The sequence below is a fragment of the Ambystoma mexicanum genome, chromosome 12, assembly GCF_040938575.1.
Source record: "Ambystoma mexicanum isolate Mex_15411 chromosome 12, UKY_AmexF1_1, whole genome shotgun sequence".
Lineage (NCBI taxonomy): Eukaryota > Metazoa > Chordata > Amphibia > Caudata > Ambystomatidae > Ambystoma > Ambystoma mexicanum.
In genome coordinates, this window is record NC_090936.1 from 994,320,262 (window position 1) to 994,329,722 (window position 9,461).

General features: G+C 46.2%; 1 non-coding gene across 1 annotated transcript; it reads right to left on the reverse strand.

Annotated features, from left to right (window-relative positions):
* Window positions 1-2,401: 2,401 nt before the first annotated feature.
* On the reverse strand, window positions 2,402-2,505 carry LOC138514808 (U6 spliceosomal RNA). Its single transcript, XR_011281957.1, has one exon. It is a non-coding gene; the product is annotated as a U6 spliceosomal RNA (small nuclear RNA).
* Window positions 2,506-9,461: the final 6,956 nt, after the last annotated feature.

Consider the following 9,461-nt stretch of genomic DNA (forward strand, 5'->3'; position numbering starts at 1 on the left):
TTACAGGGATTCTGTGTAGAATATGAATTGGATCTTAATCAATATGAAAATAATTGTAGTGAGCCTTTCAAAAACGTTAATATCTGTGCAAATGACAAAAAATAATAAAAAAAATAGAAACAACATACTTACACATTCTTTATGTGAGAACTATTAATTTATCATGAAGACCCCATACATTTAATTACAAATCAAAGCAAACCTCACACAACATGATAAATAAAGATTATTACTTGAAAACAATATATTTAGAAACTGAACGAGCGCTCTACAGTTCATCTGTAACCTCTTCAATATAGAAACAATGTAATAACATAGAAAATCTTGCAATTTCAAACTGGTGTTCAGACCCACTCAACCGCTTGAGGATGGCGAATCCTTCTTCCTTCAGTCTTTCTCAATAGAGACCATCTATTGTCCCCCATGTTTGGGTGGTAGAAAATGCTGAATAACAAACGAATTGCACGTTGGATACATAGTATCGCTCTTGTGAATGGCGACGATATGTTCTGAAATTCTTGTCTTCAAATACTAAATATTGCCACGCCCATAGATTTTCCACAGTAGCACTCTCTATTATGCACGGCGAATGTGCGTGTACACGAAATGAATGGGCGCATTGTGTACAGAAAATGCCTAATCTTTGCCTGTAATGAATTGGCGAGGCTTGCAGCAGATTTTACTTTTATTTATTTTGTTGAACTGGAGGTCTGAGGGCTTGGTGCGTGTGTGCGCGCGAGTGTGTGCGTTGACGGACGCACTGTGAGAGGAATATGTGGCAATGGCCTTCATATCTTCTGAGAGTCTTATCTCCAATTCTGTATAATGCCCCTCACATATATTTACCACAATAGCATTCTATATTATAAACCACAAATGCGGTTAAACACGCAATGAATGAACGTATTGTGAACAACGGGAGCATTGTGCTGAAAGTGCACACAATTGTCTGTCATGAATGGTTAAGTCTGGCCTTGCTCAGGCTTGCATATAGAAAACACATTTGCTGTGTTGAGAATATACAGTACTGAGCTAGAAATGTGAGCTGTCGTGATTTGCAAGTGGGTATGGCCGAGCACTTAACATTACAGGCCTTTCATTCGTTTTAAGGGTGGAAACACTATACCCTGCAATGGAAAATGTGTCAAAAGCTTTTTAGTTTCAGTTTCACAAAATATACGAATCTGCAGTGTGTTTTTATTCACAACAGTTCTGCATAAATAAAGACGTATTTCAGATTGTTAAATACATGGTGCCAGCGTGTGAAATAGCATAAGAAGCGATTTGGCTCCCCGGAGAGATGGCTCTTTAATTGCCCTTAACATGCAAGTAGGTGATTTTATTCTGAATATACATAATTGTAAAGTTAATACTGAAGTCAATATTGCTCACAGCCTTTACATATTCATTGAGCTCAGGCTGAGTGGCCTCTTAAATAACATCTGCGTCATCAATGTACAATGCCACACCAGGAAGTAGCTGATGTAAGAGGAAGCAGCCCCAGAAACTATTGCGGTGGTTTGGACTTGCACAGAGAAGCTGCACTTTCCAGATGCCGGTGCACATGTAAGCATTGCATATGGCATCGATGAGTGCTCATGAAAGCTAGCCACTGTGCAATTGGGAAACTGGCTATTATAACAATCGGATGTTGCGGATTTTCTATTGGGTTCTGCTTAGCTGTACATATTCAGCTCTGCTGGATGAAGGCTAGAACGCCTTTGTTGGACATGAAATGCAGGCTTTATTGATTGTCCACTGCCAGTCATTGTGGCCTTTGAGGTTTAATGGCAGCCTCTCAAGAACGTACAGATACTGCTGTTTCTTACCTGATTTGTATAGACAGGGATGTTTGTTTATGGATCAGGTTAATAATGACTTCTTCTTGTGCCCTTGTAAAAGCTACCCCCTTGAAGGATCTGTTCTCCGTGGCCATAGAGTATTGTCAGCCAGATGTAGAATGTATAAGGTGGGCGCTGCCAGTCTTTCTGCAAGGTATGTACCCTGCGCGTGGCTCATAATATTCACAGAATGTCTCTGCAACCTCCTCGGTGTCGAAACCGTCTCCCCCCGGGTCATTTGCTATTTCTTGGATATGCCTGGATCCCTCGTCCCTGCGCTCCACTCATGTGATCAACCTGTCCACTTTGCACCCCCCCTTCATGAATATGGTCCATGGTTTTCCAATGCCATCTTCTACCTCTGAGATAGACATTCTGTAACATTTGCATTTTTGGCTGCTGCAACCTAGGATATACACTGGGTGACATTTGCATTGTCTTGGGTTCTGCTATCTGCTGCGCTCTGAGATAGAGTTTTGTGCAGCATAGTGAGATAAAGAGAAATTAGAAGGTCTTTTGAAACACGCAAAACGAGGACGTGTCTGTCTGTGCATGTGTCTAAAAATATGGAACGCTTCACGAATGTGCGTGTCATCCTTGCCCAGGGGCCATACTAATCTTCTCTGTATCGTTCCAATTTTATATATGTGCCGCCAAAGCGAGCTCTGAGATAGACATTGGGCCTCATTACAAGTCCAGCGGTAACCGAGCCGGAAAAACTGGCAGGTTACCGCCGGACTCGTATTACCATTCCGCCTCTGTGATTCCCGGAATTACTGGGGCATTACGACCCCAGTGACCCGGCAATTCCGGAGGCGGAATTCTGTAAGTCCCCATTCCCATGGAGTCGGACAGGACTCCATGGGAGATGAGAAGTCGAAACACTGGCACCATGTTGTAATGGTGCCGGTGTTTCCATGTCTGCCTGCAGGCGGGTGGTGTTAAACCCGCCAGGTCAGACCTGGCGGGAGTGACACCTCCCGCCTGCAGGACTCTTAATCAGCCGGTCCCGAAAGAACGGTGGTGGCGGATTTACCACCACCGTTCTTTCCGGGCCGGCTGACTCGTAATGAGGCCTATTGTGTAACATTTGCATTGTGCCAGTTTCCGCTACCTGCGGTACTCTAACACAGCATGCCATATTCAGAACTCTCCCAGACTCTGCCTCCAGGAGTTAAATCCAGGTCTACACCCTCCTCGCTGTATGTCTGAACCTAGGGGTCACCCAGCACAGTACAGCCCTAGAGTCTAGGTGTACTCTCACAGCAACACGCAACCTAACCCATGAAAACACTGAGACTCAATTCAAGTCGAATGCACAATGGGAAATATTCAGCTGCAAACTAAATATGTTTAATCTTTTGAATCTAGGCGCTTTCCAAAAAAACTTTCCCACTGTGATTGTCCCTGCATTTAAGGCCCTGTTTTTACCTTTCCATCTAGGCCTCCTTCAAAACAATGGCCTAGCTGGACCAGCCTGCCAACGCCACTACCCTATCCCTTACCCCACCCCCTTTCTGCCTTCCACACCTGCATTTCCTCACCCACATCAACAAAGCCTCATGTTTCCCAACAAAGGCCTTACCAACCCAGATCCCGCACACACCCAAACCACCTCCCCCCTACCTCCGCCAAAGAGACCTTCTACAAAACCAAACCCATCTCAGGTCTCGCCAGAAGCAATAGACTCGGATCCCGGACCAACTGACTACAATTCAACAAATCTCCCTCCTCTACGAATATCATAACTAATAGCCACCAACACAAACGCTCCATTAAAGACTCTCCTAAACAACCCCCGAACACTAAAACCTCTCTGTCTTCGGCCAGCCCGGATACTTCTCCAACTTCCCCCCTACCTAAACTCAACTGCGCTCTCATCAATGCCCGGACACTTGGAGCCCACGCCATTGAAATCCATGGCATCATCATTGACCAACAACTCGACATTCTAGCAGTCACTGAAACCTGGCTACACCCTGCCCCAGGCCCACTGTTAGCACGCGCCATCCCCTCTGGCTTCAACGATTTCAGAACCGATAGAACCCACACCCAAGTAGGCGGAGACTCCCTATTAGCCAAATCTTCACTTCAAATCAGGGCATGCCCTATTGAAACTATCCAAGGATACAAACTACTTTTAGCCAAATACGCCTCCAACCCCAAAACCACTACCAATCTCTTGGTCATGTACAGAGCCCCAAACAAAAACACTCACTCAGATTTAGACATCCCTCTTCTTCTCGCGCCCCTTATCAAGCCAAACACCAAATGCATTATACTCGGTGATCTCAACCTCGGCTTCAATGACCCTCTTGATCATACAGCATCGGCATTCTACTCAGCCATGCAAGACATGAGTTTTGTCCAACTAGTTTACACCCCTACCCACGATAAAGGCAGAATATTGGACTGGATCCTCTCACTCAACTCACAAATATCTCTCGTCTTGGTCCTACCCATAGACTGGTCTGATCACCACATTGTTAGCTTCTCTCTGAATAATAGTGCCCTAGACTCCCCAGCTACTAACAAACCAGAAACCTATGAAACCAGAAATATAAAAAAAACTCACATCTGTAAACCTCTCCCATGCCCTACAAGCGTCACTAGCAGCTTCCAACCCAGACAGGAATGACCCTGCCGACCTGGCAGAGTGTTACAATACTTGCCTCACAAACACCATTGACTCTGGTGTCCAGTCATTTTTTCAAATACAAAAGTTTAGAAAGACAAACTTTCGAATCTTTTTTTTCGAAATACAAAAGTTTCAAATGACAATTTATTTGAAAAAAATTTGAAAGTTTGTCTTTCTAACCTTGGGTTAGGGTTGGGGCTTGGACTAGGGTTTGGGGTAGGAGGGTGGCGTAGGGCTTGGGGGGCTGGTGGGGAAACCCCCCCTATATACACTAAAACCTTCAGAAGTTAGATGGAGCTGACCAGTGCTGAAATCACAGAACTGGACAGCTCCATGTAACGTTTCAAAGTTTAAAAAAAGGCATTTTAATGCCAATATACACAAATAACTTTGAAATGTTACATGGAGCTGTCCAGTCATGTAATTCCAGAACTGGACAGCTCCAGTTAACATTTGAAAGTTACAAACAACACAGCATTGAAATGCTACTTTTAACATATAAAAGTGCATTTCAATTGAAACCAATCCATGACTATTGTCGAGGGATTGGTTTTGAAAGAAATGCACTTTTGAATGTTAAAAATAGTATGTCGAGCCTTTTGTTTTCGAAACTTTTGTTTCAAACCTTTTGTTTTTCGATTCTTTTGATTCGAAACTTTGACCATAAACCATTGACTCTTTAGCACCCGTCATCACTAAAACATGCAGAACCGACAAAAGTACAAGCTTCTGGTTCAATGATGCACTGGTTGCCTTGAGACGCACCAAAAGAGCACTTGAACACGCCCACAAAAAATGCAATACCCCGACTCAGCAAAGGCCTTTAACAACACCAACAAAATCTATAAAGCAGCCATAATAACTAATAAAGCGAACACTCTCAACCAAAGAATCACCCATGCCTCCTCCAATTCGAAGGAATTATTCTCCATACTCAGAGAACTAGAGAACCCCTGTCAAGCGGCTCCTCCAGCCAATGCCAGCAAAACCTGGTGCACCACCATCCAAGACGCACTAGCCTCCAAAATTCTACTACTACAAAATAAAATTGCGGCAAAAAAACAATGCCTAGCAGGCAGACAACCCACCACCCTTGAGGACGCTCTGTCAGATACCAGATTTGCCCTCGTAGTGTAGCCGATGAATTCCTCTTCCCAATGTACCCCTCTGGTTTTGACTAGAAAGAACCAGAGTGATCTATTGGAGAAAAGAATGGATGCCGATGGAAATCCTGGAGTCTCCGTGGAACAACTCGGGTTGAAATGCGGGATGTCAAGGAGACTTGGATAAGGGTATCATGCAGCAATTCGGAACCAAACCTGCGTAGGTGAGATAACAACACACCACAACCACAAGATTTGTAAAATTTGATACCGAAGATATACCATGCAATGCAAAAAGGAAGGTATTGTAATAACAACTGCCAGTAACAATAAGACAAAGACCACCCCCCTCCTTCTACCCAGTCTTATCAGAAAAAGGTTAACCGCTTACCGGTGTTTGTGTTCCAGGAGAAGGATAGTATTCGCAGGCGGAATCCAAGCAATCCACAAGAAGCAGTCCAAGACTATCCCGACGGCACGAGGACGCCTAATAACACCCTGACCCGACGGCACGAGGACGTTAGTACACACAGGAAGTCTCTAGTCTGTGTACCACTACTACAGTTCAAAGTTCCAGAAATCCCAAGAACAAAATACTGAAGAGGATGAGGTCTGACCTGAAGAAAACGAGGTATCCAAGGAGCAGGCAAGAGAGGTCCAATAGCAATCCGAGATCAAGAAACCAGACGAGGCAATTCCAGGCAAGGCGACAAGAAAAAGGCAATCCAATAAACAGTCCGCTTCGAGGAGCCAAGGTGATCAATCACTGTGGAGGAAAGAACAGGGTAACAAGGACAGGAACGGGGAGAACAAGAACCAGATATGGGTAAACAGAATTCCAAACGCCACTAATCTGTGATCAGAAGCACCGAACCAGTAGGAGGAGGTGCTAATAAGGAAGCAATTCACGTGACAATCCGGCGCACTACTCGACGTGGTCCGAGGGAGGAGTAGAGTGGACGCCAGCGTTGCCATGCCAATTTCCAGGTACCAGGTTTCGCCTTCCTTAAAGGGATACGAGCCCGTGGTTTAGCGAGGAACAAGTGCCCATACATAACAGTATCCTCCCGCAAAGGGGACCTCACCCCCCGAGAGGACCAGAAACGGGCCATAAGGACAGGGGCATGAATGTTTTCAGTTGGTTCCCATGTGCGGTCCTCTGGACCATAGCCCTTCCAATCGACCAAGTACAAACGCCGTCCCCTGCACACTTTGGTATCCAGGATAGCAGCCACCTCGTATTCGTCGAACCCCTGTACTCTGACAGGAGACGGGTGTAAAGGCAGTTTGGTCAATGGGTGACAAGGTTTCACCAAGGATACATGAAACACCGGATGTATCCTCCAGGTAGGAGGTAGAGCTAGACGGAGCACTGCAGGATTTATGACTTGCAGAACCTTATAGGGACCCACAAAGCGTGGTAACAAGGTCCGTCGACCTGACAATCGTAGGTTCTTCGTAGACAACCAGACCTTCATGCCAGGAGTATACAAAGGAGCCGAGGAGCGTCGTGCATCCGCATATTTCTTTGAACGCTTCTGGGCCAGAACTAGTTGATTCTTTACTAAGGCATGAGTGTCTGAGAGTCTCTTAAAACAATTTAAGGCAGCGGGATTGTGCAAGGGTGGCTCAGCATCAAGAGGCAAGGACCGTGGATGTCGACCATACATAGCGTAAAATGGGGACATGTGGGTCGCGGAGTGGAGGGAATTATTGTAGGCAAATTCGGCCAACGGCAATACGGAGACCCAGGTACCTTGACGTTGAAGAGTGAGGCAACTGAGGTACTGCTCCATGGTGGCATTAAGCCTCTCCGTTTGGCCATCTGTTTGAGGGTGATAGGCGCTGGAGTATCTGCCATCGATACCTAAGGTTGTGGTCAAAGACCTCCAAAAGCGAGAAGTAAACTGCGGTCCCCGATCCGTAATGATCATAGTGGGTAGGCCGAACCTTTTAAACACATTTTTCAGGAATAGATCCGCCAGTACCGGAGCAGTAGGGGCACCATGGCACGGTACAAACATAGCCATCTTGGTAAAGTAGTCAATCACTACCCAGATAGTGTTGTAACCTTCCACCAAAGGAAGCTCCACGACAAAATCCATGGAAAGCATCTTCCACGGGGCTTCAGGTATAGGCATGGGTTGTAGTAGACCCACAGGTTTACCACGTTGATGTTTGCACTGGGCGCAAACGGCACAAACAGCTATGTATTCTCTCACATCCTTGTTCATAGAAGGCCACCAGCACCACCTTCCCAAGAGGTCCAAGGTCTTACCAACCCCCGGATGGGCCGCTTTAGCAGCATCATGACACCATTGCATGGCGGTACGCCGAGTATCAACATCCGGCAGAAATATCCTGCCCTGTTTATAGGGTAGTGAATGAACCAGCTCCAGACCAAGGCTTGCCAACTCGGAGGGATGGTTATTCACCCAGTCCTTGATTGCCAAGTTTAATGGAGGACGTAACGTGCAACCACACACTACTTGAGTAGGCAGTAACATAGAGCCGTGAAGGTTAGAGGGAGTCGGAGGTCCATGAAGCCGCGAAAGGGCATCTGCTTTAGAATTCAAGGAACCGGGACGGTAGGTGATGGTGAAATTGAACATCGAAAAGAATTCATGCCACCTAGCATGGCGAGCCGTGGTACATTTCACCGACTGCAGGGCTAAGAGATTCCTGTGATCCGTAAAGACTTGTACCGGTTCGGGAGAACCCAACAGATGGTGCCTCCATACCAAGAATGCGTCTCTGACAGCCAATAACTCACGCTCCGTGATAGTGTAATTTCTTTCATAGGGCGTAAGTTTCCTGGAGTGATAAGCCACTGAATGGAGAGTCTTGGTATCTGGACAATGTTGGGATAAAACAGCGCCCAAGGCTATATCCGAGGCATCGGCTTCAACAACAAATGGTGTGTTCATATCTGGATGCTGAAGAACAGGAGCAGAAGTGAAAGCGGATTTCAGGGCTTCAAATGCGGTTTGTGCCTGTGCATTCCACTTAAACGGATGTTTCGTGCTGGTGAGAGCCGTTAGTGGAGAAGCTAGGGCAGAATAATCTTGAATAAACCGCCGATAAAAATTTGCGAAACCAAGGAAAGACTGCAAGGCTTTCAATGTGTTGGGACGCGGCCAGTCCAAAATAGCAGCGACCTTGGAACGGCTCATTTGCACACCCTGATTAGTAATGCTATAGCCCAGAAACTCCACCTCAGTGACATGAAACATGCACTTCTCCAGTTTGGCGTATAGACGATTTTCCCTCAATCGTTGCAATACGTTGGAAACATGAATGACATGAGAGGCAATCGAAGGAGAATAGATCAAGATGTCATCCAAGTATATGACAACGTAATGGTCTAACATGTCATGGAATACCTCATTGATGAAAAACTGAAAGGTAGCTTGTGTCGCATAACGTGTGTCAAAGACGCGACTCATGGCATCTATTAATGCGTCACAATTATATAGAAGATGACTCCCTTCTTCCAACAGTGGATTCGCCCAGGCGGCAGCAGTGCCCTCTAAATGGGACAACAGAAACGCTGCCTTGGTAGTTGCATCAGGAAAAGAGGCAGGACGACAAAGAAAGTGCAGTCTACACTGATTCAGGAAGGTCCTGAATGTTTTGGGGTCTCCATGGAACCGTTCAGGAGGAGCCAAGGGGAACTGTGCCGTCATATATACAGGACCCGTGCCCTGTTGAGATGGGAGAGGAGCTGCGTCAGGAATACCCGCCAAAGGAGCCGCCTCGGCCCCCCGAGGCGACAACCCTGCTTGCAAATCATCTATGCGCCGCTGCGTAGCAGTATGGGCAGCGGTCATATCATTGCGGAGATCGGCCACCAATTGCAAGATGGTGGCCAATGTTTCA